Source organism: Dendrobates tinctorius, unplaced genomic scaffold (genome assembly GCF_039654945.1).
Source record: "Dendrobates tinctorius isolate UK_male_01 unplaced genomic scaffold, ASM3965494v1 ptg000073l, whole genome shotgun sequence".
NCBI classification, from domain to species: Eukaryota; Metazoa; Chordata; class Amphibia; order Anura; family Dendrobatidae; genus Dendrobates; species Dendrobates tinctorius.
The window spans coordinates 8,954,292-8,974,082 of record NW_027361741.1 but is presented as its reverse complement, the minus strand read 5'-3'; positions in this window follow the sequence as shown (position 1 = coordinate 8,974,082).

Below are 19,791 nucleotides of genomic sequence, written 5' to 3'. Positions count from 1 at the left end.
GCGGTGGAGCACGTAGAGGTAAGTATTGCAACTTGCAAGTGCTGTGGCCATGACCAAGCAGGGGGGCACACTCGTGGGTGACGATACTGGCACAGGGCCCACCATAGTACGCTGGTGTGTCTGACGGCGAGTGGGCCCCCCCACCGTCAGAGACACTGTATTGTACTATGAGGGGCACTGTGCCAGTGTCGTCGGCCATCAGTGGGCCCATCCACCTGTTCAGAGCAACGGCACTCGTCCGGGTGCGCCAGGTGTTGACCCCAGCCCTTGGGGGGGTGGGCAGCCCAGTTAGGGAGGTTTAAAAAATGGCATATGTTGATGTGTAGGCTGGACATTCAGCAGCTGCAAATGGCGGAATTGAGCAAGTCCGGGGAAGAGGAGGACAAAAGCGAGGCAGTTTTCTGGCAACCTATGTGTTATCAGGGGAAGGTGGGACAAAATCCTTTGAAACCCATGCATGGTTCATTTTAATGAAGGTTAGATCATCAACATTTCGGGTCGACAGACGGGTCCTTTTTTCTGTCAGGATTGATCCAGCAGCACTGAAGACTCTTTCAGATAACACACTAGCAGCAGGGCAAGCGAGCTCCTGTAAGGCATATTGTGGCAATTCAGGCCAGGTGTCAAGTTTAGAGGCCCAATAGTCAAAGGGGAATGACCGGTGAGGGAGAGCATCGATATGGGAGGAGAAGTAGTTTGTAACCATAGTTGACAACTGCTGTCTCCTGTCACTTTTAATCGATGCAGTATTAGCAGTCATGTGAGCGGTACTTGAGAAATCAGTCCACAACATGGTCATGAAACCCCTGTCTCCAACGCCACTACGGCTGTGTGCACCACGGACACCTCTTCCATTGTGCCCACTAAGGCTCGTGGGAAAACCAGCACTGCTGCTGTGTGCTGAGAAAGCCTCAAACAAACGGTTTACCAGAGTTGCTTGTTTGTTAGCCAATATAAGCTCTAGGTTCTCCTGTGGCATGATGTTGTGTAATTTGCCTTTATAGCATGGATCGAGGATGCTGGCCAACCAGTAGTCATCATCCTTCATCATTTTGGTAATGCGGGGGTCCCTTTTCAGAATCCGCAAGGCATAATCGCACATGTGGGCCAATGTTCCGGGTGTCAATAATGCACTGCCACTGCTGGGTGGAGGAGCACTTTCTGGCAAATTCACATCCCTACAGTCACGCACAAACCCTGTACCTGACCTTGAACACCAACATTTTCTCTTGCCCCCTGAGAAGCACCCTCCTGCCCAAATTAATCATCCCCCTCATCCTCCTTTTCCTCTTCTTCCTCCACCTGGTCCAGGACAGTTCCCTGACCAGACAATGGCTGACTGTCAGCAAGGCTTCCCTCCTCCTCCTGTTCCTCCTCCTCTGCTTCAGACGCCAGATCCTTAATGTGTGTCAAACTTTGCATGAGCAGATGCATAAGTGGGATGCTCATGCTTATGATGGCGTCGTCTGCGCTTACCAGCTGTGTGCATTCCTCAAAACACTGAAGGACTTTACAGAGGTCTTTCAGCTTTGACCACTGCACACCCGACAATTCCATGTCTTCCCTCAAACTGCCTGCCCATGTATCATCCCACAAATGCATTACAGCCTGCCTCTGTTTGCACAGCCTCTCAACTATGTGCAGGGTGGAGTTCCACCTTGTTGCAACGTCTATGATTAGGCGGTGCTTGGGGAGGTGAAGCAATCGCTGCAGCTTCTGCATACGATTGGAGTGTACGGCTGAGCGACGGATGTGCGATCACAGTCTTCGCACCTTATGGAGCAGGGATGTTAACTCCGGATAATTATTAAGGAACACTGCACCACCAGGTTCAAAGTGTGAGCCAGGCAAGGTATGTGTGTGAGTTTTGCAAGGGCTATGTCTGCCACAAAATTACGGCCGTTATCACTGACTACCTTGCCTGGCTCAAGATGTAGACTGCCCAGCCATGACTGAGTTTGTCGCTGCAAGTAGTCGGCCAGTACCTCCGCGGTGTGTCTGTTGTCGCCCAAAGACATCATCTTTAACACAGCCTGCTGACGCTTACCACTAGCTGTTCGATAGTGGGACACCTCGTGTGCAACACTGCCAGCTGCGGATGGAGTGCTCGTGCGACTGCGCTCTGTGGACGAGCTTTTGCTTATGGAAGAGGACAGGGTAGGTCATAGTATTGGACTGCTAAGAGCTCGCAGAAAGCTTTGCTTTCAACCAAACGGTAGGGCATCATCTCTAATGAAATTAGTTTGGCAATGTAGGCGTTCAAACGCAGTGTACGTGGATGAGAGGATGAGTACTTTCTTGTCCTACTCAAAGTGTCTGGTAGGGTGAGCTGGACTGGAGAGCTACATATGGGGGAAGTAGCAGTGGACCGGACTGAGTGAGAGCGGGTTGGTGATGGTATTGGTGGTGATGGCCTAGATTCAGTGTTGTGTTGCAAAACCATTGTGATTCCCTCAGTGCTTAGGCCTTGAGACAACACCTCATCATTTAGTACTGGTGGTGTGCTTAATGGTGGCGTCGGTCTTACAGTGGGGGAAGCGATGGAGCGTTGCTGGCTACCTTCAGTCGGAGCAGGTGCACATGTGCTACCTGAGGTTTTGTAGTCCGTCCTTGCTTGCAAGTGCATGTTGGTTAAATGTCTAAGCATGCAACTGGTATTCAAATTTCTGAGTTGTTTACCTCGGCTAAAGGTCCTTCTGCACTTCTTACAGGTAACCTTTGCCTCATCAGTAGGATTTTGGACAAAGAAGTGCCACACTGCACTCTTCCTACTATGGTATACACTTTCTGGCTTTGCACGCTTTGCTAAGTTGACCATCTGGCCAAGCTGTCCTGCAACTCTTTTAGTTTTTGGTCCACGTTTTTGGACAGCTACGGGCCTGCCAGATAACCGCTGCTGCGATGTCAATGCCTGCTGCAGATCCTTCTCCTTATCTGAACTATTGCCAGTGCCACCCTCCTCCCCCAATGGATGCCAATCCGGGTCAAGAACTGGGTCATCCATCACCTCCTCTTCAAAGTCATCTGCACCTTCCTCTTTACCTTCCTCTGTGTCACCGTGTAAGGTGGTATAGTTTGCGGGAAGGGGCACCTGAGTTTCATCAGGGTCAGATTCTGGCTCAGTAGCCTGCGAGGGCAATGTAGCGCTCTGGGTCAATGTACCAGCAGAATCATCTAGCAGTGGCTGTGCATCAGTGCCCTCCATGTCAGATTCATCTTGGACTGGGGAATTCAGGATTTGACTCGATAACCCAGGCATGATATGTGAAAAGAGCTCCATAGAGTAATCTGAAGTGTGGGCTGCCGCATCCTTAGCTTTTGGTGGGGGTGAAGGACACAAGGAAAGGTGTTTTTCCTGACCAGAATCCTGCACTGATGACTCCGTACTTGCAGGTTTCGAACGATCAGAAGAGGAGGCAATGGAGCTGGTGGCTGTTTCGGCAATGTACGCCAAAACCTGTTCCTGATGCTCTGGCTTTAAAAGCGGTTTTCCTACTCCAAGAAAAGGGAACCTTACAGGCCTTCTTGGGCCAGAGGATGACGCAGGCTCAACACCTCCTGCCTTAGCTGCTATTGTGCTTTTGCCAGAACCAGACGATGCACCACCACCACCAGTACCAGCCACGCCCCCCTGCCCACATCCGCGGCCTCTTCCACCATACTGCCTCATGTTTGGGAAAATGTACCAAAAATACCAGCAGAGAGATGGTTACTGTATGAGGAGCGTCCTGCTGTGTAAGGTGTATTAAAAAAATTAAATCTACGTATATATTTTGTTAGTCACAGACGCTCTCCCAGTATGTATTTGACCGCAATCCAACAATCAGATATACGGAACTGTATCAGAAGTGTACAGCTGTATACGTTTTTTGTGTAACTAACAATCTCCGTATATGTATTTATGGAGTGTCACACACACATGCTGACTCTGTATAGATGTGACTGTAATACGAACAGCAGATATACAATACTGTTTGAGAATCGGACAGCTCAATACGGTGTATGGAGAAATGGAAATGTCCGTATATGTATTTATGGAGCGTCACACACACACGCTGACTCTGTATAGATGTGACTGTAATGCGAACAGCAGATATACAATACTATTTGAGAATCGGACAGCTCAATACGTTGTATGGAGAAATGGAAATGTCCCTATATGAATTTACGGAGTGTCACACACACACGCTGACTCTGTATAGATGTGACTGAAATGCGAACAGCAGATATACAATACTGTTTGAGAATCGGACAGCTCAATGCGGTGTATGGAGAAATGGAAATGTCCATATATGTATTTACGGAGTGTCACACAAACACACGCTGACTCTGTATAGATGTGACCATAATGCGAACGGCAGATATACAATACTGTTTGAGAATCAGACAGCTCTATATGGTGTCTGTATGGAAAATTGTAAATCTCCGTCTATTTTTATACGGAGTGACACACGCTGTCTCTGTATAGTTTTGACCGTTATCTAACAGCAGATATATGAAACTGTTTGAAAAGTGGACAGCTCTATACAGTGTAGGTCTGGAAAAATGGAAAATCTCCTCTGTTTGTTTTTCCAGAGTCACACACAGCTTGTATTTGTCCGTGATACCAGCCGGTACACCGTGTGAGGAGCATAACACCGCTATACGGTGTGTGAAAAAATGAACGCTCGGTAACTGACCAGAACAAAACTCCAAAAGTTGGAGTGCTTTGAAAAAATCAGTTTGAACAGCAGTGTGCACACAGCAATGCAGCTATCAGGTAGCCTTAAAAGGCAGCCTAATCACCACCAGCGCTGCTGCACACAACAAAAATCCTCTCCTTTCACGGCATACTAACTGTACAGTGAAAAGCGCTATCAGCAGAAGCTATTTTTTTTCTTCTTCCCTGCCTAACTCTCTCCCTATTCAGAATCAGCAGCAGCACCTCTCCCTATTCTAAGATCGGCAAAAGTAAGATGGCGGTCGGTGGTCACGGCCTTTTATAGGCATTGTGACGCCACACAAAGCCAGCCAATCACTTCAATGCCCTTCTCTAAGATGGTGGTGGCCGCTGCCCATGTCATCGCGTTGCCCACAGTGTGCGTGCTCCATCATTGGCTGAGAAAAGGCGCTGGAAGCATTATTTGAAACGCGACTTTGGCGCTCGGGTTGGTGACCTCATGGCCGACCTCACGCTATGATCAGATTTCGATCGGCGAAACCCGACTTTAGCTAAATTCGGGGACTTTTGAATTTGACCGACCCGTTTCGCTCAACTCTAGTTATAATAACGGCAGAGAAGTATCTGCCATTGGAACAGACTGTCGTGTTGATTATGTTGCGGTGATGTATGTACAGTAATGGACTGTTCATGGTACAGTTTATGATGGCATAAATAAACCAAATAGACTGTTTTGTGAGCAAAACTTGCCTGTATGCCTTCATCCCATTGCCATCCCATAGTCCAGTGCCTATATACCCATCACACATCCATCGTCACCATGGCAGCCATTATGACATAACCATCACCATTGCAACCTATTATGACATCATCTCCATGGCAATCATTATGACATTATCTTCGCCATTGCAACCTATTATGACACCAGCATCACCATGGCAACCATTATGACATCACATTGAGGGGCGGGGCTTGATACACACACACACATACACTCAGCTTTATTTATATAGATTGTGAGGCAGTAACTGGTGTTACATGTAGGGGTCACTGTATATTCCACCCAGGATGCGCACGGAGGTGTAATGAGGCCATGGGAGTGTATTGCAGTCACAGGCGTAGCACTGGTTGCAATGAAGACTAAAGTGAGTATAGGTCTTGGACATTCTGGTTGTCCAAAGCAGATTTAGGGAAAACCTGCTGTGGGCTTTTCTGCTTTGAAACAGACTGCAGGAAGGTTGTCGTGCAGTCTGCTTCATTCCTGGGGCTAACCAGGACTGAGCCCGAAGTGAAGGTGACAAAATTCCAGTTTTCCCTAAAATGGTCCCAAGGTATAGTCGTGGTGCAGCGAGCAAGTGTTGGTGGTGCCAAGGGCCCAGCCATGTGGCTGCCAACTGCCTGCTGGTATCTGAACCCATGTACTGCGGGTATGGTTGCCGTATGTCTATGTATACCCAGCCATTCGGTACCACCACTACAGGCACTGCCGACAGCAAACCCCAGCTGTGCCAGGTACTTGTGAACCAAACAGAGGCTCTCCTGGTTGCCAGTGACAATCCCAAAGGACAGAAAGTGGAGGTGCTGGGTATCCACTAGGAAATCTGGGAGTACCTGATAGTGGAGGTTAATTTTTCCACACCAGGTGGGGACATTAAACATGTGGTGGGAGTGGTGAAGACCCTTCAATATGGGGCTGTGTTGGGAAGAGACTTGCCTCTGTTCTGGTCCCTGTGGGAGACCAGGGCTAACCCTTTCAAAGTAAATGTTCCAGGTGTAGAATCCGAAAATCCCAAGCCAGGGATACCTGCCATAGGGGTCGCCAACCTAGGGACATAGTGTAACCCCGATAGGTTCCCCCTAGAGGTATTGGTAGGAGAGGCTGAGAATGTTGTTCCGGGCGCAGAACCTGAAGAACCCGAGTCAGGGATACCTGCCATAGGGGTCACCAGCCTTGGGACAAAGTGTAACCCCGATAGGTTCGCCCTAGAGGTGGTGGCAGGAGAGGTCGTGGTGACTCCACTGAAACGCAAGCTGGAGGTGTCCTCTGGGAAGTTCAGGACAACTCAGTTCCAGGGTCCCACGCAGAGACACAGGTATAAAAATGCACATATAAAAAGAAAGTCTGGAGGAACCGGGAGTGTGTAGCCGCAGAGGCGACTAGGGACGTACACATGAGAAATCCTCTGGCACCAGCCCAGGATGTGGCTGGGGGTCAGGGTAAAATGTATAGAGCTCCTGCTAGACAGCAGCGTTGGGTGGCTCAGTGTCGTGCAATATAGTGACAGCCACCAGAGGGCGAGAAAAGGAGGCAACAGGAGATCACCTCAAGCGAAGACCTGTAGAGCTGAGCAAACACTGCTAGGGGACAGTAGAGAGGTCGTACAAGCCAAGTCAATAACAGCCAGGAATGCAGTGTCAGAGGGGAAGGCAGGAGCAAGGTCTGAAGCAAGCCAGAGATGAAAAAGCCGGTCAGGAGCGCAGTAACAAGAGGACGAGACAAAAGCACAGCCAGAAAAATGCCAAAGGTCAGAGCCAGACAGAATGATCCAACACAGGAACGGAAGACAGACAGGCAGGTCAGAAGGCAAACTGAGTCATACACTGCGGGTACAGTCACACAAAAAACACTAAGTCAGAGGTAGGGAATGGGGCAAATGCAAATATGGGCAGACAGGTAGCAAAGGACACTCTCTGGGTAGGTCAGCTGCTCTTGTCAAAGACATGAACTATCACTGACATCAGCTGCCAGTCACAGCACAGGGAAATAGCCACCCACACACCAGAGATAGGCAGAGAAGCTTAACCCCTGCCTGACCAGGGGCAAGTAGAAAGCAAGTAGAAAGCAAACCCCGACCTGGATCATGACACTCGGGGTCAGGTGAGACATTACACGATTGTATGTACAGAGTTGCCGGGGCGGACCATGAAATTTCAGCGTGACGTAGTGACTGAGGCACGGGTAAGGTACGGAGGAAACGGTACCAAGGGCCCAAAGGCAGGTACTTAGGTCACGGGATGAGCTGCGGGGTTAGTAAATACAAAATAAACAAGGTCAAGACCACCCAAAACTGGCCCAAGTCTACTGCTAGTCAGGAAAGTGGGCGTGTCTTCTGCAGCAGAGAAGGGAGATGGATGATCACGTAATAAAGTATGGAGGAGAAACACAAAGGTGAGGGATGCAAGGGTCAACCAATGGTTCTGGTCCCTACTTTGGTTTCTCAGTACATTGTCGGGTGGGTGTGTCACAGGGTCATGCGGATGCCCTGTCGAGCACCCATGTGGGGTGACAAGTGTTCAACTCCACAGGTTTGAACAGAGGGAAGGGGTATGTGAGGCAGTGATTGGTGTTACATGTAGGGGTCGCTGTATGTTCCCCCCAGGATGTGCACATAGGCGTATCGAAGCCATGCTGGTTTTCCAAGGCAGATTAAGGGAAAACCTGCTCTGGGCTTATGTGTTTTGAAACAGACTGCATGATGGTAGTCGTGCAGTCCATTTCATTCCTGGCCAGCTTTTCCATGTGGCTGAAGGCCACAGATTCAAGTTAAAAGCCCTGCAGTAAAGAGTTTGGGTGTGTCAGGGTCAGTGTAAGTCTGGTGTTTGGAAGAGTACAGAGCAGAAGGCTTTGCAGAGCTCCATCTGTGTGAGGCAACTCAGGCAAGCAGAGTTAAACAGCGAAGGGAGCTGAGAGGTCTGGCACCTGCAGCGTACACAGTGGTGCAGTCGCCTATTGTAACTGGTCAAAGGACGACTAGCGTGTTTAGCGACTGTAAACTGAAGAATATCGTGTAATGTGGAAAGCTGTGAGTAAAGAGACATTAGCAAGGCGGTGCAGTCGCCCATGGCAACAGGTCATGAAGGTGGACTGGTGTGTTTAGTGACTGTGTAATCCAGAGGATATGTGTCCAGCTGCGATCAGGAGGATATCGTGTGCTGTGTTTACATAAGTAGGACATTAATGCTGTGAAGTAAACACATTAAAGAGACTTTTGCCCTGTAGCATTGGCAAGTGGGGTGATAGTTGAGGGGGTTGATATCACCTTTTTATTGTCATGTGACATCAAGCCCCGAGATTAGTAATGGAGCGATGTCAATAAATTCCCTGATTACTAACCCCATAGTCACATTGTATGAAAACACAGACACTCAGAATAAAGTCCTTTAATGAAAGAATGACACAGACGCCTTTAATAAATCTTAAACTCTATTAAACCATACTTACAACCTCGTCCAGTCCCTCGACATCTGCAAAAGAGTTAAAATAAAAAACAATATTCCACAGCTTTCCGCAGAGATGCTTTTAATCCATTTGTCCCATGACAGGTCTAGCTCTGCTACATCTAGATGGCAGGCTGCATGGATGCAAATATAACATCATAACAAATGCTAAGTAGGTAAACATCCATAAAGCCAGCGCCTGCATCAGACTGCTGTATTGGTGCAGTATATATAGATGTAAAATTTTACTTGAAAAACAGATAAGCAGAAATAAAATGTTTAGGATACACACTTTGTGAGATAAACAGTCGCAATTATATTTCTGGATTTTCTGGGATTTTCTTCTGCATTTTTAAACAAGAATTATTCCACCCTGCAAAAATAGGGATTGCACAAAAACTCATGAATCAATCACACAGTTCAGCACTCCTATCTCTCTCTCCCTCTATCAAGTGAAACTCAATTAAAGCCTGAAGTATTTTTGTGCAATGATTTCTGCTTTCTATTCCTAATTCTATTGCTGTGAGCTCTGACATCCTCTCACTATCTTATATTAACCCCTTTCTGCCATCCGACGTACTATCCCGTCCATGGGACATGGGCCCCTATGGTTTACCCCCACATGTGGGGTATCAGCGTACTCAGGACAAATTGCACAATAACTTTTACGGTCCTGTTACCCTTGGAAAAATAAGAATTGGGGTGAAAAGATCATTTTTGTGGAAAAAATATGATTTTTTAATTGTATGGCTTTATGTTATAAACTTCTGTGAAGCCCATGGGGGTTCAAAGTTCTCACCACACATCTAGATAAGTTCCTTAGGGGGTCTAGTTTCCAAAATGGTGTCATTTGTGGGGGGTTTCCACTGTTTTGGTACATCAGGGGTTTTCCATACGCGACATGGTGTCCGATCTCAATTCCAGCCAAAAACGTCAAATGGCGCTGCTTCCCTTCTGAGCTCTGCCATGCGCCCAAATAGTGGTTTACCCCCACATGTGGGGTATCAGCGTACTCAGGACAAATTGCACAATAACTTTTAGGGTCCTGTTACCCTTGGGAAAATAAAAATTGGGGTGAAAAGATCATTTTTGTGGAAAAAATATGGTTTTTTAATTGTACCGCTGTACGTTATAAACTTCTGTAAAGCCCTTGTGGGTTCAAAGTTCTCACCAAATATATCTTAATAAGTTCCTTGGGGGGTCTAGTTTCCAAAATGGGGTGACTTGTAGGGGGTTTCCACTGTTTAGGTACATCAGGGACTCTCCAAACGTGACATGGCGTCCAATCTGAATTCCAGCCAATTTTGCATTGAAAAAGTCAAACGGCGCTCCTTCCATTCTGAGCTCTGCCATGCACCGAAACAGTGGTTCCCCCCCACATATCAGGTATCAGCGTACTCAGGACAAATTGCACAATAACTTTTGCAGTCCAATTTCTCCTGTTACCCTTGGTAAAATAAAAAAAATTGAACCTGAAGTATTTTTTTTATGAAAAAAGTTAGATGTTCATTTTTTTTTTAAATATTCAAAAAAATTCCTGTGACGCACCTAAAAGGTTAATAAACTTCTTGAATGTGGTTTTGAGCACTTTAAGGGGTGCAGTTTTTAGAATGGTGTCACTTTTGGGTATTTTCTATCATATAGACCCCTCAAAGTGGCTTCAAATGTGATGTGGTCCTAAAAATAAAATGGTGTTGTAAAAATGAGAAATCGCTGGTCAACTTTTAACCCTTATAACTTCCTAACAAAAAAAATTTTGGTTCCAAAATTGTGCTGATGTAAAGTAAACATGTGGGAAATGTTAGTTATCAAGTTTTTTGTGTGCCGTATCTCTGTGATTTAAGGGCATAAAAATTCAAAGTTGGAAAATTGCGAAATTTTCAAAATTTTCGCCAAATTTCCGTTTTTCTCACAAATAAACGCAAGTTATTTGAATGAAATTTTACCACTAACATGAAGTACAATATGTCACGAGAAAATAATGTCAGAATCACCGGGATCCATGGAAGCGTTCCAGAGTTATGACCTCATAAAGGTACAGTGGTCAGAATTGTAAAAATTGGCCCGGTCATGAACGTGCAAACCACCCTTGGCTGTGCGATATTATGTGATGTGATAGCTGCAAATCACTATAGGGAAGCTCTCACAGTTGTTCTTTAATTAATGTGTAAACAATGTGTATAAAGGCTGCCAGCACTATTTTAGTAATTCACAACTTGAACTCAATTTGCATCTAATCAATCTTCTTTTCTCTAGTTTTGACCAGTTACCATGTCATTGTGAAACCTAAAGAAGGAAATAAAAATAGTGTAAAACTTTCATTGTGGAAAATATTCACCCAATTGGAGTCTGTTTCCTTTTTGATTTAAAAAACAATCAAGAGACATGGATCTCTCTGACGGTAGAATTTAGACTCAAAGCAATATTTTCATTACTTTTTGGTGTCATGTGGACACAGAAATAAAACGCTTTTTATCATAATGTTTTCTTTTCTCTTTATAAACACCTGTAACAAAAGATGGCAGTGAAAGGATAGATCTATGGATGAAGTCTTGATCTATGGAAAGAAAAAAAACAGTTAATTTAGCAGAAGTGAATAATATAAAGTACTTTCTACATCTAAAATATGTTGAAATATTCAATATGGCTGGCAGTGTTATGTGATGAGTCCCAGATGGTAAACCTGCCTAATTAATTAGCAATATAAAGCAAGGGATGTATTACTGCATAACAAGACAGTTTCTCAGTTAGAAGGCTGAAAAAACAGCTAAAACGCACTGTGAAAACCGAAATCTGTACATTACAGCCGTATTAAAGGGGTGGTCCAGTCTTAAACTAGAAGTCTGCAATCACATGGTGAATTCCCATATCACATGCATTGCACGCTGTTCTGACTAGTTGGGGGTGGCCTCACTCAATGCAAGTGTATTGTGAGAGGCTGGAAACAATCTGTGTCTAGATTATGTATACCACCGTTCCTGGCTCCAGCACTGGATAATCCTCACAGTGCGCAGTGAGCACGCTGTGAGGATTCAAAAGTCTGCAGTCACATAGAGTGACAGCAGACTTGTAGTTTTAGACCCCTTTAATAGACAGCAGTTGATAAAATGTAAACACATTTTTTTAACGTTAGTATTCTGTACAATGAAGATTATGTAGTTCTAAGTTGGAGCAATTTTTTTCTTTGCTCTAATGTATCTAACTTAAAAATGAAAGAACTGTGCAAATAGCTTTATTGCAAATTTACTGTTTCTAAAGCTACCATAGAGCTCTACAGTATGTGTCTCCATGGTAACAAAAATTAAATACCCCGGTGAAATCTAATCCTACATTCTTTTTAGTGCAGTGTATGTAGGGACAGGAGAAGAGGGGAGTATATGTGGTCAGGGTAAAATATTTCCACTTTATTCAGGTGTTTATGTCTGGTCTAAAACACCTTTAAATGTTCCTGAATTTTTGTACCACATGATGTTGCACAAGCATTTTGTGACTTTTGGGTTTTTCACACTAGTTCTGGACAGCTCTGGCAGAATTGGGGATGAGCTGGGACTGGATGGGGCATTACATTACAATGATCAGCTTCTGTAAGTTTTTGATGTTGAAGATTTTCTGCACCATTTCTTCCCCATTAAGTAAAATAGGATACTTGCATTTTTTTTTTAAATATTGTAAGGTGGCAACTGGACAGAACATGGATGTGAGGTATGTGTCCTTGAGGTGCCAAGCTTCTTTGATGTAGAACCCAGAGAAGTAGGTTTCAGCACAAATAGTGCTAAGAGGTGTTTAAATGGGCCCAGAGTATGGGTCCGGATGTAATGGGCAGCTGAAAGAGCTTGGTGGGATCAGCTGCACACTTACTTCCAGCCCAAGTCTTGGAATGTTCTATTTAAAGCAGCTGGTGCTGTCTCACTTGGTCTGTGTGTGTGCAGGGTGAGGAGTGTCACGACTCTGGACAGGATTGTTCCGCCTCCATCCTGGTCAGGTCAGGGTTAATTCTAGTTTGCCTCTTTTTGGTTCTGGGGTGGCTATTTAATGTTGGCAGCTTCGGTGATACTTCTGTATACTGGTAAAATCCATTGAGATATGGTTCCATGGCCTCCTGGGCACCGGCAGGGGCATCAACAACCTACTAGAATGAGAACAGGGCTTGGAACGAGAACAAATCCCACAGGACAGCAGAAAATTCCTCACATCACAAGATGAGGCAGGCCACCAAAAAGACTGACTCACCAAATCTCTGGTACCAAAAATACCTGGATGACCAGCCAACGCGGAGTAATGAATTTCAGAAATTACTCTTTTCCTCCGCTGGTCAGGGACATACAATTTTCCCATAGGGCAAAGTTCAGGTTTGTCCTCCTGAAATTCCTCCAGGGCATGTCTCAAATCAGCTGAAATAGCGGAAAGAACTACACCCTCATTTAGAATGGTAGTAGGCTCAGTCACATCAAGAGAATCCGCAAAGAAACTCCTAGAAAGGGCATCCGCCTTAACATTCTTAGTGCCCGGAAGAAAAGAGACCACAAAATTAAAACGTGTCAAAAACAAGGCCCACCTAGCCTGTCTAGGATTCAAGCGTTTGGCTGATTCAAGATAAATCAAATTCTTGTGGTCGGTGAGGACCACAACTTGATGTCTAGCTCCCTCCAACCAATGTCTCCACTCTTCAAATGCCCATTTCATGGCCAAAAATTCCCGATTCCCCACGTCATAGTTGCATTCAGATGGGGAGAATTTTTGAGAAAAGAAGTTACAGGGATTCATCTTAGAAGTCACCGGATCTTTTTGGGACAAAACGGCTCCTGCACCAATCTCAGAAGCATCTACCTCCACCTGAAATGGGAGTGAGACATCAGGTTGCCATAGAACCGGAGCAGAAGTGAATCTCCGCTTAAGCTCCTGAAATGCCGAGACTGCCTCTGGAGACCAATTCGCCACATCAGTGCCCTTTTTAGTCAAGTCAGTCAGTGGTTTAACAATACCATAAAAATTACTTAAAAATTTACGGTAGAAATTAGCAAAACCCAAAAACTTCTGGAGAGCCTTCAAAGAAGTGGGCTGAACCCAATCATAAATGACCAGTATCTTGGCTGGGTCCATTTCAATAGCAGACGGGGACAAAATGAATCCCAAAAATGAAATCCTCTGTACACCAAAAAGGCACTTCGATCCCTTAACATACAGAGAATTTTCCCTCAAAATCCAGAACACAGTCCGGACATGTTCCACATGAGAATCCCAATCACTGGAAAAGATCAAAGTATCATCAAGATAAATGATCGAAAACTTATCCACAAAGTCCCGGAAAATATCGTTCATAAAAGATTGGAAGACAGAAGAGGCATTAGTGAGCCCAAAAGGCATCACCAGGTACTCAAAATGTCCCTCCGGAGTATTAACCTTCGTCAGGCTGCATAATTTTACAACGTTAACAGGCTGCAGAGGTACAATTGTACCTTCATATATACCTCCACTGTGGGAAGACTTTCTCCTTTACTTGGTTTCAGAAACTAAATTTCATTCAGCTACAAATGTTATGCTGATATCTATTGGCCAGTGTTGTTACTGCTCACTTATGTTGCTGTCAATTAAGTTGATTCAAACTGGGAGTGGCTTCTACTTCTCTTCCTGCCTCCCTCCTCTCAGTAGCCATTTTGCTGTTCATCTCATTGCTGTGTGCACACACATTTCTAGGCTTGTGAAGTCTTCAATTTCTTGGATACAAAGGTAGGAAAGTCTCACAGCATCTAACAGCCAGTTATACCTTCATTCGCCTTATGTGGGGACAGAACAGTCAGAAATTGTTTTTGAGCCTGGACTTGGCTTACATATATTTTGTATGAAACTTATCACTATAGGTATGATTTTTATACGAAAAATGGATAATAATTAGTATCTACATATTGTTTTATGATGTTTTACTTATATTCAGCACAAAATAAAGATGATGGCTCTGTTACAATTTTCCTATTGGTCGAAAAAACAGTCGAAGATGGAATGAAAATTCTGAAACCGTATACGGTTTACATAATATATAAATGACATTTATAAATAATTATCACTAGAAATAATTTACTTTTTTATCTGCACTTTAGAATCTAGTTTCATTCTACTTGCCACGTGTTACTGAACTAAATTACGAAGCCAAAATTCATCTACCAAGTCATCATGAGTGATAGTGACGCTGGATCTAGTTTCCGCCATAATCCAAGAAAACGTGTTTGCAGGATAGTATCATTTTGTGAAAAGCCAATAATGTAGTATTGTGTAGTATTTCGGAAAATTATTTATTTTTCATTTTTTCATATTTACAGATTTACGTCTGACGAAATAATGCGAATGCTAGAAGAATCTGATTCTGAGCATGAGGAAGAACCATATGTTGCATCGGATGATGAAAACTATGTACCACAAGTGGATGTTACTGAAGAAGATTCAGACATTGAACAAGAAATGGTCATAGAGCAGGAAAAAGAATACGTGTTGAGGATGAGTCTGTGCCTCAAAGTGCAGGCGACATTTGGACTGCTAAGGATAAAACTCAATGGTGTAGTGATCCACTCCCAAATGCACAAACAAAATCTCGTAATGTCCTACGACAAAGAGGTGGCCCTGCAGCAATCAGCAACCTGTATACAGCAAAAGAGATATTCAAGTCAATCATGACTCCCGAGATGTGTGACATCATATTACGAGAAACGAATCGAAAGGCCAAGAGAGTTTGTGATGCTTACAACAACGAACTGGTACAACGTTTTCCTGATCCTTCTGAACGGCCACCACAAAAAACATTCAAGCAATTTACTGAAACTGAACTCCATACATTTTTGGGCATACTGATTGCTGCTGGTGTGCACAGAGACAACAAAGAGAATCTGGAGGAAATGTGGAATGTTGATGCTCTGCCTCTTATACGTGCAGTCATGTCTCGTGACCGCTTCAAGATGATACTCAGATTTATCAGATTTGACAACGAAAATACACGTGCAGAACGTGTGCAAACAGATAAAGCTGCACCAATACGGGACATCTGGACAATGCTGAACAGAAATCTGAAGAGAGCCTACAAGCCATATAATTGTATCACCGTCGACGAGCAATTATTTCCATTTAGAGGCCATACTAAAGTTACCCAGTATATACCTTCAAAACCAGCTAAATATGGCATAAAGATTTTCTGGGCTTGTGACTCGTCAAACGCCTACCCATTACAAGGTCAGCTCTACACTGGGAAACCAACTGATGGTCCTCGACAAGTAATCATTGGTGAACGAACAGTATTGGACCTAGTGAGCTCGTATAAAGGCTCTGGAAGAAATGTCACCACCGATAACTTCTTTACAACCATGGAACTAGCTAAGGTATTGAACTCCTGGAACATGACACTAGTTGGTACAGTAAGAAAAAATAAAAGGTTCCTACCTAGCAACATGCAGCCTGCCAAAGAAAGGCCTGTAAACTCGACAAATTTTGCCTACAATCATGATGCAACAGTTTGTTCATATGTACCAAAGAAGAACAAATCAGTCATGCTTCTATCATCTATGCACATGACGGGAGAAGTTGAAGAGACACTAGCAGCCAAGCCAGAGATAATAAAATACTACAACAAAACAAAAGGCGGAGTTGATCTTATGGATAAAATGTTGGGAGAGTACACTGTGAAACGACGAACATTACGTTGGCCTCTGGCATTTTTCTACAATATGATTTACGTCACTGGGTTTGCATCCTACATCATCTACAGAGAACACAATCCAAGCTTCAGGACAAAGGATCAACAAAGAAAGTTCCTGAAAGATCTCGCAAATCAGCTGTGTACGCCTGCAATTGAAGATCGTAGTACAAACCGAATGATGATGAGAAACCATTTTCTTTGAGGTGCAGTAGAAATGGTGCTTGGACGATGCATTCTGGTAGCATCGCAAGCAGCAGCTGGCCCTCAAATACCTCATGGTAGTCGTGGACCCTCCCCTGTTGTTGGTAGTTGCTATGTCTGCCGAGACCTGAGGCGAAAACAACGTAAGACTAGAAAGTCTTGTGTGGTTTGTGTGAAACCCATTTGCGATGAACACTCGGTAGCAAAGACAACATGCATTACTTGCGAAGAAAATCAATAAAAAAAATTTCTTACATTTTCATTTATAATGTAAATGAACAGTTTTTTTACTTGTTTATAATAATAAAATAGCATTATCATTAAAAAAAAATTATTCTTTTTTCCTTGCATTATCTTCATTCAAAATATATGAGGGTACATTTGTACCTATGCAGCTTGTTATGGATGCAAAAATATCTCGACCCCTTATCTCGGAAGGGGGTGGAGATATTTTATTGAAATTTGGCCAATATATTCTGGACCAAAACTGCAGAGATGTCACGAAATTTCAGCCCTCTACAGCTTTTCGAAAAAAAGTTATTGCAATTTTAAAACGGAATAGGTACAATTGTACCTACTCAGCCGGACGAAGGTTAAACGCCGTCTTCCATTCATCCCCGTGCTTGATGCAAATAAGATTATACGCCCCCCTGAGGTCAAGCTTGGTAAACCAACAGGCACTTTTAACTCTGGAAAATAAATCAGAAATCGGGGGTAATGGGTACTGATATTTAACAGTGATTTTGTTAAGTGAACGATAGTCAATACATGACCTTAATGAACCATCTTTCTTGGCCACAAAAAAAACCCAGCACCTAAAGGTGAAGAGGATGGTCTAATATGACCCTTTTCCAATGACTTCTTGATATAAGATCGCATAGCATCATGTTCGGGTACCAATAAATTGAAAAGCCGACCCTTGGGAAATTTACACCCGGGCATTAACTCAATTGCACAGTCATAACTCCTATGAGGAGGCAAAGACACAGACTTACTCTCACTAAATACATCAGAAAAATCAGTCAAATAGTCAGGAATATCATGAGGCTGGGGGGAGGTGGAGAAAACAGGAGTGTCACTAAGAACACATTGACAACTCCAACTCACCACAGACACAGATTTCCAATCCAAAACAGGATTATGAGTTTGCAACCAAGGAAAACTCAGAACAATAGTATCACACAAATTGTGCAACACCAAAAATTTTCAATTTTCTAGGTGGTCCAGGGCGACCCGCATTATCACCTGGGTCCAAAACTGGGGTTTATTCTCCGACAAAGGAGTAGCATCAATACCCCTCAAAGGGATAGGAGTCCGCAGGGGTATCATGGGAAAACGACGTTTAGCAAAGTCCTAATCCATCAGATTCAAAGCTGCTCCTGAATCTACAAAAGCCTTGGCAGAAAATGTAGACAAGGAGCAGATCAGGGTAATAGCCAAAAGAAACTTAGGCTGTACACTGCCCACCGCAAATGTGTGAGCAAAATGCTCTTCTCGTTTAGGGCAGACAGAAATAGTATGAGAGGCGTCTCCACAGAAAAAACACAGCTTATTACGCCTTCTAAACTCCTGATGTTGTGCCCTAGACAAAACCCTATCACATTGCATAGGTTCAGACGTTCCTTTGAAAGGCGGCAACGCCTCTCGTGTAGTTTTATGTTCACGTAAACGCCGATCAATTTGAATGGCCAATGACATAGAGTAGTCTAGACCAGAGGCAACAGGAAATCCCACCATAACATCTTTTACGGTTTCTGCCAAACCCTTCCGAAAGAGAGCTGCTAGGGCATCGTCATTCCATTTAGTAAGGACCACCCACTTTTGGAATTTTTGACAATATAACTCTGCAGAATCCTGACTCTGGTTCAATGCCAAAAAGGTTTTCTCAGCTTGATCAATAGCATTAGGTTCATCATACAACAACCCCAAGGCTTGAAAAAACATGTCCACATTAGCCAGAATAGGATCTCCGGGTGTCAAAGAAAAGGCCCAATCCTGGGGATCACCGCGCAGCAGGGAAATGACAATTTTAACCTGCTGCACAGAGCTCCCTGATGAGTTTCAAAGCAAAAAATAGTTTACAATTATTCTTAAAATTCAAAAATTTAGACCGATCCCCAAAAAACACATCAGGAGTAGGGATTTTTGGTTCAACAGCAGATGATTGAAAGAGATAGGCAGAAATTCCCCGCACTTCAGGAGCGAGCTGCTCAACACGATCAGACAATTGCTTAGTCTCCATTTAGAGAAAAAAAATCTCCTCCTGCAGCCCCAGAAAAAAAAAGAGGAAAAAATATATATAAAAAAATCCTGACACTTTTTTTTTTTTTTAATTATTTCCTTCATTGGAGTACCCTAGAGTCTATAGTTAGGCTGGTGATTCTGTTATGAATGGGTCACCGTGGAGGAGAGCAGGTCCAGGCTAAGCCACAGAAAACCAGAGAGGTTGGTACCTAAGCGGATTGCAGTCCCCTGATCCTATCCACACAACTAGCAGTAGAGCGTACCTATGATGATCCTAGACGCCTCGGCACAGCCGGAGATCTAACTAAGCCTAAAGTAAGAAAGGGGAAATCTAAACTGCCCCAGAGCAGTCCCCAAAGGAATAGATAGCCCCCAAACATATACTGTCAATGAGACAAGATGAAAACACAAACACAGGCAGAAAAATAGACTGAGCAAATGATGGGGCCCACACTGACTAGACAGGACAGGAAAGGAAAGACACTGTCTGCAATCACGCAAAAAAACCCTGCAAAAAGTCCAACACGTCTGATGCAAAAATCACTGAAGTCACATGACTTCGCCCCCCACTATATCAACACTCTGGTATATTCTGAAAGCAGAGCAAGAGACCAATCTAAAGGGGATAAAACAAACTGGCACAAGCAGTAACATATGGGTGGTGATTCAGCACAGCCCCAGCCGGAGCTGGCTGACCCGCACCAAGAAGAGATAGACAAACCAGATCAAATGCAAACAGAATAGCAAATAAACCACTTAGCTGAACATGCAGAGACAGAGCTGGAGAAAT